The 18,434-nt window shown below is 40.3% G+C and overlaps 1 protein-coding gene across 1 annotated transcript in view; it reads right to left on the bottom strand.

Moving 5' to 3' along the window:
- The window catches only part of PAPPA (pappalysin 1), a 243,348-nt gene that overhangs the window by 142,160 nt on the left and 82,754 nt on the right, over positions 1–18,434 (bottom strand). The window lies entirely within an intron of this gene.

The raw sequence follows: 18,434 nt of genomic DNA, 5'->3' as shown, positions 1-18,434 counted from the left end.
TTGCTCTGTCACCCAGGCTGGAGTGCAGTGGTGCAATCTTGGCTCACTGCAAGCTCCGCCTCCCAGGTTCACGCCATTCTCCCGCCTCAGCTTCCTGAGTAGCTGGAACTACAGGCACCCACCACCACACCCAGCTAATTTTTTTGTATTTTTAGTAGAGACGGGGTTTCACCATATTAGCTGGGATGGTCTCGATCTCCTGACCTTGTGATCCACCCACCCTGGCCTCCCAAAGTGCTGGGATTACAGGTGTGAGCCACCATGCCCAGCCCTTTCAGTATCTTTCTACATATAAACACACATACACACATTATTTTGTATAAATATAAGATCACAAATTTGTAATATCACTTCATATTTAGTGTTCATGAAGAAAGACTGACAAGTAAACCCAGATAGTAGCTTGATGCTAGCTGATTATATTTATGGTTTCATTATTTTTTAAAATTTCTGAATAAATATATTTGTATTGTTTTAGGTATGCTTACACTTATCCATCCAAATAGCCTTCACTGGTTTCTGGGATGCAAAGATGAACACATTATGGTCCTGCTTTTAGGATGCTCATTGGATGGCAGGGAAGAGACAATATTAAAATTGAGGCTTTAAAACAGCCTAAAAAAATGTAGGGGCTGTAGGAGCACAGAGGGTTGGTTTCTTACCCTTGATGATGGGGAGGGAGTGAGAAAATTTCCCAAGGAGGTATACTGGCTTGACTGGAGAAAGTCAGAAGTCATCAGGAGAAAGAGGAAAGGACTGGCTTTCCCAGCAAATGACATCATCATACTTGTTTGGTGGAAGACCATTTAGGTAGCAGTATAGATAATGAGTTTGGAAGGAAAGTTGAAAAGGCAGTACCTGAAGGCAAAGAGACCAAATATTCCCTGTAGGATGGAATAAATTGAGTACCTAGAAAATTTTGGTAGTATGCTAGATATTTTTATATTCTATTTTATTTAACAATAACTAAAACTTACAAAATGTCCTTCTTTACTGAATGGCGTTGGAGCTGTGATTAGTCTTCTCAAAAGAATTTATTTCTTAATATTCACATATTAAAGTTATATACACACAGTTTTTTCCACTGAGTGATGACTATGTATGCCTTAATTCCAATTTTGTCTGAGTATTACTCTGAATTTTTAAGGAAACCTTTTATTTCTGTTGACTGAGAGGTACTTTGGTCTCACTTTTTATTGGTGGTGAGGGGTGGTTGGTAAGGATCTGAGACAGAAAGTATTGTATGCCCTTGGGAAGAAATATTTTGAAAGATAGTTTAACATACTGGCTGTGGACCAAGTATCAGAAAAAAAATGGCTACTGTTTTATTAGTTTTTGTTGTGATTGTGGCCCAATCAGCTATTTTTCTCTGGACATCACTTTTATTGTTCAATTTTTTCAAAAAATGTATGAAGTTCAGTCAACATGGAGGACTCAAAGATGAAGAAGATACTGCCATTGGTTTCAAACAGTTCAAAGGGCAAAAGAGAGGATAAACCAAGTAGAGTGTGATTGTAACACAAAGTAGAGTTTGGAGAGTGCTAGCAGAGGAAGACCAAATAGTGGTTTAAAGAACGAGAAAGGCTTAGGGAGGCTTTTTTTTTGATAGCTGGGTTATGTTGGTTTCCTTCCACAGGTATCCTTAGTGTCCCATACTTTATTACAAAAGTGAGCACACATTTTGCAATCACATGTTGAATGCCTGACTACCTTGGTGTATGTTAAGTGCTTCAAGGACAGAGAACATTAGCCCTTCCTTGCTGTATCTCTGTGCCTGGTGCAGTGCCTAGCACAGAATAAGTTCTCAGCAATATCTGTTGAATGAATTAATAGTTTGAGAAAGCACACACATCAAAAAATGTGAGTGATAAGTATAGTGCTCTGAGCAGTAGAAACAGCATAAAACAAGACAGAGGTAAACTTTTTCTAGATTAAGAACAGTTCATTTAGACTGAAATTCACGGTAAACCAAAGGAATTGGAAACGTTTCGCTAAAATGGTTGGGTGGAGTGTGCAGTAGATGGCAGGAGGCTCTGAGGTGAGATGTTGGGGCTTGAATCAAGTGACGGAGAATCACTGTTGTAAACGCAAGGAACTGAATGCAATAATTCTCCAAGCCTCCAGCCTATCTCCAGCTGTAGAAGTCAGAACTTAGATGTGCTAAGGGTAGTTGAGATACTGAATCTGCCTCCAGTCTTTGTATAGCCTGGGATCCCACCACACCCATCTTCCCTCTTTCTGGACCCAGCTACTCAGTAGACTGCAGCCTTTCCACTTCAGGTGCCCCCTTATTAAAGCAAAGCTGTCATGCTGAGGACTCAGTGCCAAGAAAAAATCTTTGGGAAAATGGCCTTTTGCCTTGTAACATCCATTTTCTTATTTCTCCTGGTGGTCACTGTGAGCTCCAACCCATTGTCTGGATTAAATAAATGAAAAATGAGATGACAGAGATCTGAGACTCCATTGGGCATTTAGATTCCTTCTCAATGGGGCTAGGGTCCATCCCTCTCACACACAGGTAATGCAAAACTCATTCTTTTCCTACTGGCAACGACATCCTTACTCCGTACAAGGCTCTGAAAGGAGCAATTGTGTACATGTGACTGATTAATTCCAGCAATCTTTGATATAATTGTCCAAAGATTTGCCCTGGTACTAATTTAAAACACAGTAGCCAATTTAATAAAACTAACGGTTTGCAGCCAAGGCCTTTGTTATTTTGTTTTAATCATCTTTTACCACTAATTGAAATGATTTTCTACTTTCTTGGTGCAATAAAACAAAATAGAAGGGAAAGAATGGAGGGACAATGTGGAAATTATAAAAGATCCAGAGCTTCAAATCCTGGGATAAGGTAACAGCGGTCTTGAGATTTAACTGGTAATTTGTGTCAGACTGAGATTTGTAGGGAAGACATTTAACAGTTTGGAGGAAACTCCACACCTGGATAGCATTAAAGAAGGGAGAGAGGAAAAGATCTACAAAGAACTCTTGTTTTTTCCTGAATGCAACCAAAGGCGATGTGTGACAGCTTCCCCAAACATTCTATTGGTGATGGACAGGTCACTTGATTACAGAGCAGGGGCTTGTGACAAGCTGACCAGTCACCAAGGACTCTGGGAGCCAAAACACCAGATACAGTTGGAGGTAAACAGGCACGCTGCGGAGTGTGAAAATCGAGGCCAAGTCAGGGCCAGGGAGTCCAACGGAGGGCCCCAGTGACAGCTGGTGATTGAGCGGCACTAACTGAACACAGTTGTGGAGGACTAGGGGCCAGTAAGGAAAGCCATCTCCTTTCTCCTCCCTGTGGCCTCTCTGGGTGGCCAGCAATTTTATTACTGGCAGAGGGCAAACCCAACAGCATTTTCGAATTTGGCACCACATCTAAAACCATTTGGGGACTGGGCTTCTCTTTCTTCTCTCCCCTTACCCTTCCCAGGAGTGGCTTGAGTTCCATGAAAACCAGCGTGCAGTTAGCAAACTATATTTCCCCTCAATTCTGAAACCCATGTGCACTTGGGGAAAATGTAATCCTTATGTTTCTGATTCATTTACACTTAACTCATCAGAACGCTATTTTGTAAGAGCTATTTGATGTCCACGAAGTCTTCTGAGCTCTTTTGTAAGCCTTGCTTCTTAGAAGCAGGAAGTCACATTTCTGATGAGAGAGAGAACTTGAACCTAAAAGGTTGAGTTTGTTTTGAAATGAAGACTCTTGGAGGGTCACATGAACCCTGAGCTTAGCCAAATGTGTTCTCTCATTTCCTATACCAACCCCATCACCGGCACCAGCTGCCATGACGTTACTATGTCAGCTCTCTAAGATTTCATTCCCAGCAAACAAGGAAGACTTCTCTATGATCAGAGGGAGCTGAGTTCAAATGTGAGTCCCAAGGTCTGGCCAATGTCCAGCACTCTGTTACATAGGGGAAGAAACACCTGGACTGGGAATTAGGAGCGCTAAGTTCAATTCTCTGTTCTGCCATTGAATGGATGTGTGACTCTGAAGAAGTGGCTTCCTCTCTTTCAGCTCCATTCTCTCATATGTCAAGTGTCAGTCCTGGCACAGGTGATCTTCAGTAATCTTTCCAGGTCTGAGAGTTTTTCAGTCTAATTCCTAGACAGTAAGAAGTTCAAGCATCTCAAAATTCTCTGCTTAAAATTTTTGGAGACTGACTTCGTATACACAGAGCTTAGCTCAAGAAGGAAACACAAATATGTAGAAATCAGAGCTGGTTGACTTTGAATATCACTTACTCCAAGTTTCTCATTGTGGGATGGATACTAAAGCCCAGATATGGGAAATAAATGGCCGCAAGTCATATGGCAAATTAATGGCTGAGTCCAGCTGTCCTGGCATTTTTGACTAACATCCTTGGATGGAAGTTTCTAAACTTTTCACTTCATAGGATTCTGAAACTGGGGCAAAAACCTAGTTCCCACTCTGACAACAAGAATGTAAAAGCCAGCATCAGAATGGAAGGGGAGCTGGCATTGCTTTGCACAGTAAGGTGGTGTCTGGCTTGTATTAAAGCCCATGAGTGAATGATTAATCCTGGGTAGAAAACAAAGCCTGAGCCTTGTAACGTTATAGGTATTAGTTCTATGGAAGATTAACCCCCGATCCCCCACGGGACCTGTTTAGAACATTGGACTACACTTTGAGAATCAGCGGATGATGAAAACAGGTGGTCTCACAGGTCTTTGTTTGCCTGCTCCCAACACACACACACACACACACACACACACATGCAGGTACTCATGCATGCATGTACACGCACACACACACATGCATGCAAACATGCATATGTGTGCCTCAATTGCTCCTGCATCTCTGCATAGGAAAGAAATGTTGTGGCTGAAGGTGAACTGCCTGTATGCCTGCCTCTGATTCACAGGCCAGCAACTGGAAGGTACTTTTGAACTCCTTCTCCTTGTTTCATCCCAACCCAAATATGCCTCTATAGCTGCATTCATTGTGTGTTTCAGTGATGCCAGTAACACAGGCATCTTTCATAACACACTCACCTGCCTCCTCCTTTTGATTAGTTTTCCAAGTATTTTATCCCATTAATATCCCTCAGCCCCATCCAGTGCTCTCCATTTCCACTTGACCACCATAGACAAGTGCCATCATCTACTTCAGTTTTGGCAACATTGCTTTTCCTCCTTTACCATTTTGATCTATGCCTCCATCCTTACTTCTATCCAGACATACACACACAGCCAAAAAGATGTCCTAAAACCAAATCTAATGAAGATCTTCTCTTACCTTACAGACACTCAATGGCTCATCACCACTCTCAGGATGAAGTCCAGACCTTACAGCAATGAACTCTGGGATCATCATGATCTAACCCCTGTCAACCTCTCTGGCCTCTTTGCTCAAACTCTCTTCTTGAAATTTTACCCTCAGCCACCACCCTGAGCAAGCAGTCTTACTTTCCTTCCCTGGCTAAATTTTCTTGCCTTGGCTTAGTTGCTACCTCTTTCAGGAGATTCTCACTAACCTGTGAAGCTAAGTGAGGAGCTCTTAGCCCATGTGCTTCCCTTTACATAACAGCTTTTACACTGTTAGATATCACTTGTTTATGTGTTTACTTTCACATTAAGTAGACTAAGCTCCTGAAAGGCTAGTATGTCCCTTACTGACTGGTTTATCTTCACTGCCTACTATAGGACCTGTTACACAGACAGTGCTAAATAATTGCCTGTTGAATGAATGAAACACAGAATTACACCTTCTGGCCCAATGCCTTTGCTCTAAGGATAAGAGAGCTGAGGCCCCAAGAGGAGCATTGACCATGCTGTAAGATTCTCATTTGTCCTTTCAATCCTCTAGTAACTAATCCACCTTAGAAGTTAAAAGAAAGACCTTCAATATACCAGATATGATGTGTATTATCATGATTTTCTGACCACTTATTGATGTACCACAGGGTTTACTGATCCATTTATTCATGCATGCATGCATTTATTTATCTGTATTTATTGACCATCTACATGATGTCTGGCCTTGCACAAGAAGCTAAGGGTAGAGAATAACATGGCAGATATTACACAGCCCCTGCCTCTAATATCTCAGTGTCAAGTTAAAATGCCATCCAGGAAAAATGCACCAAAACATTTTGAAATTGCCTCAAAGGAAGAGCTTTGTAAGTCCTAAGAGAGAGGCTGGGTCTAGGTGGAGTCCTGAGAGTCCCACTGTGCCTGGAGGCTTTCTTTAGATCTAGATGGCCAGCCCCCAAACTCAAAGTTCAGACTTACTAACAACGTGACATGTAACCTGCTGCCTCCGTCTTTACTTAATTAGATGCACTGAGTGCAGGTGAGAGCTAAAGGATAATCTGAACAGAATTTCAGAGCTATGACCTACCCCTTTATTTTATAGACAGGGGTCTTGGGCCCACAGTTGGGGACCCACCTGATCAAGGACACAACAAAATTTCAGGATACCAGTACTAGAATCCAGGTCTCCTGATCCAGGGCCAGCACATGGTGTGTTTTCTCTCTTATTTTTTCTTTAGCTCAGTTACAAAGGTTAAAGTACAATTTATCTTTTCCTTCTTCTAACCCAACACTGAAGCATAGCAACTCCTGGTAGAGTTTACGGGAAACTGCTTGATGTGTGTGTGTCTGTATGTGTCAGAGTGTTTGCCTTTTACACATACTCTCTATCATGGCTCTGGCCAAGAACAAGCGTAGTGAAAAATCAAACAATAGAAAGAATCATGAACATTTAAATCTTTACAGTTCACTAGATTGCATCATGTTCTTGCAAGTCTATTATCTTATCAGTTTTTCCCACCACTCCTTGTTAGGCTATATGGACAGTCACCCACTTTGTCCAGGGGAAGGAACTTAAGCTTAAACAATGGAAGAAAGCTGTTCCACAGCAAGGCTGGTGCTGGTGTGGGAGTCAGATCTCTTGATTCCAAATTCAGCATCTCTAAAGTGGTGTCTGAGGTTGTGTTTTAACAGACACAACATAAACCCACCAAGACCTGCCCTCATGATTCTCAGTGTCTCCAAGCACAGACTGAATAGATTTTGTCCATCCCTCTTGCCAATGCCCAGTGTGAGATAAATTCCTCCATTCTTCTCACATCTGTAATTGCTCTGACAGCTGTTATTTTCCTTCTCTTTCCTCTTCATTTATTTGTTTTCTTAAAAATCAGGAATTGGAGCAGCACAACCAAGTCTAGTCCATTCTACCTACCCCCAGGGTGAACAGAAAATAACAAAGTAGTAGGTGACACCAGGACACACATTGCAACCTGATTTCACTAACTCATCATTTTCCAAAGGAGCTTCCTCAGTAACGCTAGTCATATGATATGTGATAAGAAAACAGGGTACCTTTTTCAAACAATGTCAGAATAGACTACATAAAGCATTTCAGCAACCTCTGGGAGACTCACAATGAAAAGGAAAAGTAGCATGTTCTGTGAAGTTCTGCAGAACAAGACCTCCTGAATAGAGTTGAAACTAGCATTCCTTGCATACACACAGACCTCTTTTTCCCTCTCAGAATTGATATTAATATGTCATGAAACTATTAATCCATAGACATCTATAGAAATATTTGGACATATAACAATTGCTCTGTTTGTTTTTCTGCTGACAGATATAGACACATTTCCTCTATCAATGTGGTGCAGCTGAATGATCAAGACCCATCACCCCCTTCCCCAAGGTAACAACATTTATTTTCTCTCTCTCTTTTTTTATTCTTGGAGACAGGGTCTCACTCTGTTGCCCAAGCTGGAGTGCAGTGGTACAATCATGGCTCACCACTGCAGCCTTGCCCTCCCAGGCTCAAGTGATCCTCCTCCCTCACCCTCCTGAGTAACTGGAACCACAGGTGCACACCACTACACCTGGCTAAATTATTATTATTGTTATTTTGTCAAGATGGGGTCTTTCTATGCTGTCCGGGCTGGTCTTGAACTCTTTGGCTCAAGCAGTCCTCCCACCTCAGCCTCCCAAATTGTTGGGATTATAGGCATGAGCCACCGCATTTGGCCTTCATTTTCTTTTCTATCTATAACCTTGCTTTTTAAAAAACTTGACTTCAGTGTCTAGGCTCTGATCATTTCTGAGGAGAATCATCTCAATTCTAACCAATAGTCTTGCATGCCAGGAAGTTTCTTTCCACTCAAGTTTATTCATGCATGTTTATAAGAGGCACAAGGTTGAAGTGGCTAAGAATCTCACCTCTAACTCTTCCAGAGGGAAGTTTCTTAATGTCTTTAAACATTAGTTTTCTCAGCTGTAAAGTGGAACTAATAATAAAAGCTCAAAGAATTTTTTAAAAGGATTAAATAAGAAAAATTTTTTAAAGCACTTAGCACAATGCCTGGTACATAGCCAATAAATGATGGATATAATTATTACACGTGTATTACACTTGTATAATAACACAAATAGTCCTAGCTTCGAGTCATCAAACCCATTATTTTACCAGCTTGGTGTATGTGGGCCCGTTACATAGTTTATCTGAGCATCTTTTATAGAATGGGGCAAAAATCTGTTGAGAACATTGGGATATCTGTTTGAGATTATATATTAATGGGAAGTGTGTCAGGTCCATTGTAAAGACCTATTACATTTTTCCTATCATTATGTGGAGAACAGGCCTAATGCATTTTGGATAATTCATTCAAATACACATTTAAAACACCTTCTCAAAGCCTTTTAAAATCATTCTAAACCAGGAAGGGTTATGTTAACTACACACAATTTTCCATATAGAGTATTGCTTTCTTTCTATTTGGATGGCATCAGGATTGAGCAGATTACTTTATCTTTAATGATTCTGAAAGATAAGTGGGATAGAAAATATGGTGGATGAGATAGTAATTTTATGGTTATGGAAAAAGATTCTGTTACTTTGCGGAGAGGTTTCTTACCATGTTGTAAGTAGACATGGGTTGTGTGGCAATAGTTCCGGTTCAGCCATGAGCAATTTCAGTCCTACGTGTTTAACAGCCTTCTTAGCATTTCCTCTCTTACGACTCATGGGTGTCTCAAGCACAATATGTCTAAGACTGAACTCTTGATCTACCCCATGCCCAACAAAACAATAAATTAAAATATATTCCTCTGTTTCAGGAAATAACGTTTCCCTCATTCCAGATACTCAAACCAGAAACTGGAGAGTCATTAAACAGCTACTTCTTACTAAACTGCTTGAATCCAATCTATCACCAAGTCCTGCTGGTTCTACCTTTAAAACATACCTCCAATTCATTCACTTTTCTATGCAAATAATCATCATCTTTGGTTCGGACTTCAGCAGTCAACCCTAAATGGATTCACTCACCCTTCCTCAATCCTTTCTTCACAGAGTACCAGGGCAGTATTGTAAAATCTCAGACCTGATTGGTTTAGTCCCTCTATTTCATAACGAATAAATCTAAACTCAACATGAGCCACAAACTCTTCATAATCTGGCCCCTTCTTTTTTTATTTGTATAAATTTATGGGGTACAAATATAATTTTATTACATGCATAGATGGCAGAGTGAATTCAGGGTTTTGGGGGTATCTACGGTCTGAATAATGTACATTGTGTCCCTTAAGTAATTTCCCATCATCCATCCCCTTCCATTCCCCCACCCTTCTGCGTGTCCATATTGTCTGTCACTCCATACTCTATGTGTACACATTATTTAGCTCCCACTTCTAAGTGAGAATATGAGGTATTTGTCTCCCTATGTCTGAGACGTTTTACTTAAGATAATAGCCTCCAATGCCACCCATGCTGCTTCAAACGACAAGATTCCATTCCTTTTAATGGCTGAGTAATATTCCATTGTGTACATATAGCTCGTTTTCTTTATCCCATCATCCATTGATGGATGCTTAGGTTGATTCCATATCTTTGCAATTGTGAACAGTGCTGTGATAAACATATGGGTGCAGGTATCTTTCTGATATAATGATTTATCTTCCTTTGGGTAGATACCCAGGAGTGGGATTGCTGGATCAAATAGTAGTTCTATTTGTAGTTCTTTGAAAAATCTCCATGCTCTTTTCCATAGAGGTTGTACTAATTTACATTTTCACCAGAAGTGTATAAGAGTTCCCTTTTCTCCACACCCTTGCCAACATCTGTTATTTTTTGTCTTTTTATAATAGTCTGGCTCCTTCTTATCTCTTTACTCATCTTCTACAGACTCTCTCTTAATTTAAGGGGGATGTATACTCTATTATAACCTCTTGTAATAATACTCTTCAGTATGTAATTATAATTTTATGTGTGCTATTATTCAGCTCTCCTACCAGATTATAAGATTCAGAGTTACACTCCCAGTACAAAGATTGACATGCAGTAGGCACTCCTATTAAATGCATGAGTGAATAAATGTAGAAACAAACAAATGAATAAATTTATCAATGGAGCTATTGGTTCAATTTTTAACTTCTATGGGTCTCAGTTTGCCCATCTGTAGAAGAGAACCTATAATGGTTCACTTACTACAAAGTTTAGTAGTGCATTAGAGTAATCTATAAAAGTTTATATAAGCAATTTTGGTGGTATTAGCACCAAACAGGAGCCCTTCACCCTTTCAAAATTGAGAAGGCACTTGGAGATAGCACTTCTATGGCTGTTGATGACCCTGGAGATCAGTTGATTTTGTTAAGCCCTTTTGCTTATCCTAATATTCCCAGAACCCATATTTCATTCTGAGAAATACTTGGCCAAGACTGATGAGAGGGAGTCATAGGTGGATAATGCCTGGTTTCCAGAACCAGAGTGAGATTGTGCTGACTATGTGCTCCCCTGGCCTGAGCTAAGAGCAGTGGTATTCATTCTGGGCTTGGAAAAACAACTCTCTCTACTGATGCTGCTCATCTCTTCTGGTGGGTGGGACATCAGAATGTAGGCAAAACCATGCTGGGCAGGCGTGGGAGAAGGCCCTGCTCAGGAAGGGGTCCAGCCTGAATCATGCATTTCAGCAACAGGTTACTGGAAATCATGCTGGTTTGGCCATGTCCACACTTCCTAAGCCTCCTCCTCCTCATCTGCTTAAATGTTCAAAAAAACAATAAAAAAAATTGTGCTTTCTCCTCTTTTTGGTGTTTATTCTATTGCTTTAGGAAATAAGAAGAACTAATTTTAGTATTCATTTTCTCCATCCATCAAGATACCATCTTGTCCTTTGTCAGTCATTACGACAATGACTGTGCTCTGTATCTTTCCAGGCACACCCTTTGGGGTCAGGCAAAGAGATATAAAACTTGGCTTTAGCATCTATTAACTGGGGGACCTTAAATCAATGACCTTATCTCTTATAGTCTGAGCTTCTCCATCTAAGAAGTCAGGCATGCTAATACCTAAACACCGTTGGTAGACTTATAAAAAAGTACTGAGCATATACGAGGTTTTCACTACATGGTAGTTATTGTTAGCAGTAATGTTAGTGCTACCAGTAGTAAATGCTACAAGTAATATTAGCAATGTGAAGATGGTTAACACAGTGACTAAATTTAAGCCCTGCTGAGAGCAGAAACCGGGCTGGTTTTTGTTACCTATTGTATCTTCAGAATGTGTCATGGTTCTCAGCACAGGGATTGTACTAAATCAGCATTTGATAAATATACCAATACATGAAAGGAGAATCAGAGTAACTTCTGCATAAATGCTATTTCCCTCTTAACTTCCTATTTCACCCTGGATTCTGATAACATTAATGGACATGCAATAGGGCTGACATTGAAATCCCAATTTAACGAATGAGAAATAGAGGTGTGAAGGAGATTAAAGATGAGGCCCATCTTAAGGATATGAATAGACAAGTCATAGAACAGGAAATGCAATTATCCAGTAAATGTATTTGAGTAGATGCTTACTTAAGAGCACATAACAGAAATGTCAATGAGAAGTCATATTTTTCCCATCAAAGTGGGTAACAAAGTGCAAAGAAAAAACACTTTCATTATGCCAAATAATAAGCAGTCATGATACAAAATAGCAGGTCTTGGCACACACTGCTGGTGGGGTGGAAGTTAGTTCACCTGCCCAGAATGTCATAGTTGTGTCCATTAAAATGAAAAAGGCCCATAGCTTATCACCGGCAATTTCTCAGTATTCACCCTAGCGAAATGCTTGCATGTATGTGCCTGCAAGGATGTTTGTACGAGAATGCTCACTGCAACATTTGCTTGCAGCAGAAAAATGTGCGAAGTGACCTAAATGCCCACCATTAAGGGTATGGCTAAATTACCTGTAGCACATTCATACTGTGGGATACTGTACAGCAGCTAAAAAGATTGAAGTATATCTAAGAATTGAAGTAGATAGATATCCCAAATTAATACAATTTCCATCTCAAAGCTGTACATTTGATCTGTGGTTGAGTATGCCCTTCTGACATGCAGTATGCTTGTTCCTTCCTCCCTTCATTTATTCTTTCATTCATTTATCAATCTTGGCTGAACATCCACTTAGTTTCAACCATTTGAACTGTGGTGAACCTCTTCGATGATCAGCTGTTATGCATCCTTCAAGTCTCAGCTTACATGTCACTTCTTCCAAGAAGCCCTCCTTACCTATTCAAGCTCAGTTAGACACCCTTCCCATGTTTTCTCACAGCCCCCCTGCCCCCCATGCTCCTCACACCATAACGCTTTTCATGCTGCAGTATAATATTTTTCATTTAGAACCGTGTGCTCATGAGGCCAGAGATCATGTCTGTATTAATCAGGGCTGCATTTGTAGCACAGAATAGATATTTAATAAATATTTGTTAAATGGGACAAGTATTACTTAACATGGATTATATTAGATTTTCACTAGTTGATGGATGAATGAATGAATAAATTAATACATACAAGAACAAAGGATGGATGACAAGGTGAGAAACGGAAAGAGCTATAAAAAGAAATGAGGCTTAGGAAAAAAAAAGGAAGAAAGAAAGTGGTGACTCAGCTCAAGAGCCATAGAAACAGCATGTAAGAGCCACCTGTGCCTTCACCTGACCCTGATTTGGGCTAAACTTTCCAAATCCTCTGAGGCTTAATATGACATCACATATCAATGTTATAACTAAGATCTGAAAGCAAGAGACGCATCTTCTGAGAGCCCACTTTGTGCTACTGCTGACTTATTCTTCACATGATCAACAAGTATCCATGGAGCCCCTATTGTGTCATTTAAGTGTCATAAATTTTGTACTTAAGAATATGAACCAGGTGAAGGAAAAACCACAAGCACTGTTAAATATAATACAACACAAACTGTGATCAAGGACTAAGGATCATGTTATAAGAAATTCATATTCCAAACAGGCTGGGATCCCAGTGATGGCAGCTCAGCTAGCTTTCGTTATAAGTTACTGGGGGACACTTCTGGTCTCTGTTCAAATGTCATCTCATCAGAGAGGACTTTCCTGACCACCTATCTAAAAATCACTAAATCTTTTCCAACTGGGATATTATATAATAACACGCTTCTTTTATCTCTCCCAACTACATGATAATAATCAATGAAAGCAAAAACTTTTTCTTGCTGTATTCATTATTGCATCCCTAGAGGTTAGAAAGTAGTTAAGCTCATGTTGGAAGTCAACAAATACTTGCTGAGCAAGTGAATTAATGAATGAACTAAAGTTTCTAACTGATGGGTATTCAAAGCATTTGGAGTTCAGAGGCAAAAATTTGGATCTGATTTGTAAAATTTGGACTCACAAGAATGTCCACCCAGATCATATAAACATCTCCTTTCCTTATGTCTATTCATTTCCCCAAAGAATTATATTGAGAATGCCAAGGAGGTGAGATAAAATAGATATAGATTGTCTTGGAAGCTTTACAGGTCTGAATGGGAGAGAAGAATTAATAGATGACTAAATTGGGATACACAAATAAGCCAGTTGAGAGAGATGACTTTTAAGAATATTTCTAGCTCTCAACTGAGGATCCTAAGAAGACAGAGGCATAAACAAACATACTTGTTCAACCACAGAATGCATGATCAAGAGCATTAGCTTTGGAGTTGACAGATCTACTTACAGACCCCAGCTTTGCCCCTTGATAGCTGTAAACTATAATCCACATTCCTTCTCTGAGTTTCCAGTCCCTATATATAATCTGGGGATAGGACCACCTACATTGTGGGATTGTTGGGATGATTAGATCAAATGAGATTATCTATGTAAAGTCCCTAGTTAGTGCTTGACACATAGTACAAGCTTACTATATTTTGGCTTCTCCATTTCTCTTCAAATGCTAAATTCCTTCTCATTCTTCATTCCAGAACCATTTAAAGAACATTTTGTCAGTGCTTACCTTGTGTCTATAATTGTTCTAGGTGCTTGGAATGCACCAGGAGAAAAACAGGAAAAAAATCTAGCCCTCGGGGAGTTTATATTCTAGTTCTAAGTTTAGACTTCAATTCATCCAAGTTTGGGTTAGAAACCTCTGACTCTGTGTTTCTGTTTCTTCCATCAGAATATTATTTTACTGCAATGACACTGCTTGCCTGTCCCTCTCTTTTCCCATAGACTGTGAGCACCTTGAGTTTTCAGCACCACTGGATCACCATTTCTTAAAATAGTGCATAGCACCTAATAGATACCCAGTGAATATTTGTTGCATGAAGTGATGGATGAATGAGACAGACCAATAAGTAGATGAGAGTGAGCTACTGTTCACTGTTCCTGGTTTGCTTTATACTTTGCTTTCTCAGTTACGTCCAGAGTATTTACTTCTTGGAGAAATCTGAAGATTCCATATAGGCCAAGGAGCACAGTGCTCAGTGTAGAAGCACTTGACAACCAAGTGGAGAAAAAGATGCTTCCCTGCTATTTCTTCCCAGCCAGAAGCATAAAGAACTGTCTGTGTAATTTGTGTTATTGGACACCAAGACATCAAGGGTGGGCCACAGGGACTGATTGTGGACTAGTGGCCTCTGACTTGTAAGCCTGTCTTCCGCTTGCTATATTTAGAGCTTTGGCCATATTGGATGCATTTCTCAGCTCTAAAATTCTGCCTTTACATTATTGTAGTAGGAAGTAGTATGGGTAGTGGTTAGGAAGGTGGAATTTGGAATTAGACTTAGGTTTGAGGCCTGTCTATGTCATTACTAGCTGTATGAGGTTAGTTTAATTACTCTCTGAATGTAAGCTTTTTCACCTACCTCAGAAGTGTTTGTAAGGCACTTAAAGCAGAGGAAATACTTAGTAAATGGTTGTCATTATTGTGGTCCACATTTAAGTAGGGCATACAGAGCCAGTGAGGTTTCCTCTGGGTACTGATTCTTACAGATAATCCCTATTGAATTCCTTTTACTACAAAAAAGTACGTGAATCACCTGTTACCCCAGACACCTTCTCTGTGTCTACCCATAGAGAAGGGCTTAATGTGTTGGCCTCTCATTGTACAGATATGGAAACTGAGGTCCAAATAGGTGATGCGGTGTGTCTTTGTGTCATATGGTGAGTTTGTAGCAGAGTTGGCACTGGTGCTCTTTCTTCTGATAGTGTCATTTCTCATTCAATAGAGGGGTTTCCACTCAAGGGAGATGGAGATGTTCCACATTTCTTTCTGGTCCTGGCCAAAAGTAATCAGTCTACTAGAAGTTTCCATGGGGTAAGCACAGAAGGCTCTCTCTTCATCACTGTCATACCTTGGGAAACTATCTCCAGTGTAGATAACAGAAAGAATAAATATTTTTGTTGAGAGAAAAAAAATGAAGACAAAGGTCAAAGGGAATCATGTAATGGGTTGAGTCAGGAAAGAAAAAGAAAGCATTTTTTCCCTCTCCTCTTTTTCTCCAAAACAGTCTTTATATAGAACTTGTATAAGAGCCAATTTATTTGATATGGAAAAAATGTGAAAGCAGCAAAATACACATACACACACATATACACACAAAGAGGTATTTGTGGTGGGGTTCAGAACTCAAATTACCAAGAGATAAAGGAGTTGAAATGGTAGGTTGATTTGGAAGGATGTGTTTCTCTTTTTTCAGTCTCAGAGAACATTCAGGTCAGGAAGCCCAGCCCATCCCAGCCCAGATCTCCAATAAACTCCTTGAAACACAAAAGATTCGAAGAGGAAGGCCAATGAAAGCCTCAGTCTAGCCCTTGTGCCTGACACATAGTAGGGACTAAAGAAATATTTGGAGAGTGAATGAAAGAACAAATTGTGCGTAAGAGTGTCGACCTCAGTACTGATGATTTGGCACAGTACGTGGCACTTTTACAAAGTGGGTAGGAGCTCAGCACTTAAGTTTGAGTGCCTTCAGGAAAGGGACTGGTCTGAGTCATCCTAATACTGTTTCCAGTACAGAATCTGGCATATAGAATGTTCTCATTACATATTTGTGAGTTGAGCAAGTAGTTGCATGAGTGAAAGAGAATTTGGAGATTTCTGGCCTTGGAGATAATTTAGAGCAGTGGCTATTAAACTTTAACTAGCATCCAAATTACCTGGAGAGGCCCTGCACTCAGAGTTTCTGATTCACTAGGCTGGACTGGGGCCTGAGAGCCTGGCCTTTCTTAGTTCCCAGGTGATACTGATGCCATTGGTCTGGGGCCACACTTTGAGAACTTGTTTAAGTGCACTGGTTTTTAAACTTGTTTAAACTTGTTGCAAATTATAATCACCTTATGAGATTTTAAAAGTTCTAATGGTCAGGCCTTATTCTTAACCATTAAAAAAATATCTCGGGGGAGAGTGGAGATGGGATACAAGTGAGACCCAGACAATTTTTAAATGTCCCAGTTTTTAAATGTGCAATCCAAATTGAGAAGAACTGGCCAGGTGCGGTGGCTCACGCCTGTAATCCCAGCACTTTGGGAGGCTGAGGCAGGCAGATCATGAGGTCAGGAGTTCTCAGACCAGCCTGGCCAACCTGGCGAAACCCCGTCTCTACTAAAAACACAAAAATTAGCCCAGCGTGGTGGTGCGTGCCTATAATCCCAGGTACTCGGGAGGCTGAGGCAGGAGAATTGCTTATACCTGGGGGGTGGAGGTTGCAGCGAGCCAAGATCACACCACTGCACTCCAACCTGGGCGAGAGTGCAAGACTGTCTTGGAAAGAAAAAAAAAAAGAGAGAGAGAGAAGAATTAATCTAGTGCAACCTCCTGCATGCAAAGTTGAGGCATCGGAAGACTAGAAAGGACAAGTGACTCACCTAAGAGGGTAGAGCCAGTTAGTGATTTAGCTGAGATTTTGCTGAGAATAGAACTAAGCTAAATCACTAAGGGTTCTTTCATTTAGTCAGTTTAATTTTCACCATTTCAAACTTATCAACCCATGGCAGCTCTCATAGGCTCGTAACTCGAGGCAAAAAATGAAAGCTGAGTTTAAACTGAGATTTTAAAACATCTATTATTTCTTCCCTCCATTGTTTTATAAAGAAAGTTTAAGTGGAAGCATATTTATAGAACTCTACCACTCTAGACAAGTGAGGAGATGGAAGAGACAGGGTTATGGAATATTTTTAAGGCAAGACTATCCTTTAAATTTTAAGTACATTCTCAAACACAAACCAAGTGCTCTTTCTGAGTTCTTAAACAGCTGTTCCTCATCTCTGATTCAATGAATTAGCAAGAGTTTGCCTGTGATGTGCACATTAATTGCTAGTATGTAAAAGGAAGTGCTGGTAAAGTGTTTGAAAGTGGTTCTGCCCTTTAAAAAGATTAAAAGTTTCCTCTAGAACTTGGTTCCCATTAATGATTGGCTTAGTGAATATTTTCAAGTAGACAGAGCAGAGATTGTCTTACATCATTTTAGAACCAAATAAAGAGCCACAAAAGGCCTATAGAAACCATTGACACCCAAGTTAGATGGCGAAGACTCTATCCTTTTTGTAGATTAAAACAGAAGTTGGAATCACATCTTTAATTGAGCACCAGTTGAGTGCAGTGGCTTAGGAGTCAGAATGAAATTCCAATCCTTACCTTCACCGCTTCCTAACTGTGTGATCTTGGACAAGTGACTTCACATCTCTAAGCCCCAGTTTTCTTCTTTGTAAAATAAGAATAATAGGGCTATGGTTGTGGAGAGGATGGAATGAGTAAAAGATGCAAAGACCTTAGCCCATTTTCTAGTACACAGGAAAAGCACTAATGGCTTCATTATAAGATGGTCTTCCTCCTAAGACAGAAATTCTGAGGATGTTTGGGGAAGAAGTAATAGAGAGGTGGCTTGAGAAGTGAGTAATTTTTTTTTTCTTTTTTTGAGATGGAGTTTCACTCTTGTGGCCGAGGCTGGAGTGCAATGGCATGATCTCGGTTCACTGCAACCCCGCCTCCTGGATTCAAGCGATTCTCCTGCCTCAGCCTCCCGAGTAGCTGGGATTACAGGTGTACATCACCACACCCAGCTAATTTTTTTGTATTATTAGTAGAGACGGGGTTTCACCATGTTAGCCAGGCTGGTCTTAAACTCCTGACCTCAGGTGACCCGCCTGCCTCGG

The sequence above is a fragment of the Gorilla gorilla genome, chromosome 13, assembly GCF_029281585.2.
Source record: "Gorilla gorilla gorilla isolate KB3781 chromosome 13, NHGRI_mGorGor1-v2.1_pri, whole genome shotgun sequence".
In the NCBI taxonomy this organism is placed as follows: Eukaryota; Metazoa; Chordata; class Mammalia; order Primates; family Hominidae; genus Gorilla; species Gorilla gorilla.
Note: the sequence above shows the minus strand (reverse complement) of the source record. Positions and strands in the feature narration are given on the sequence as shown.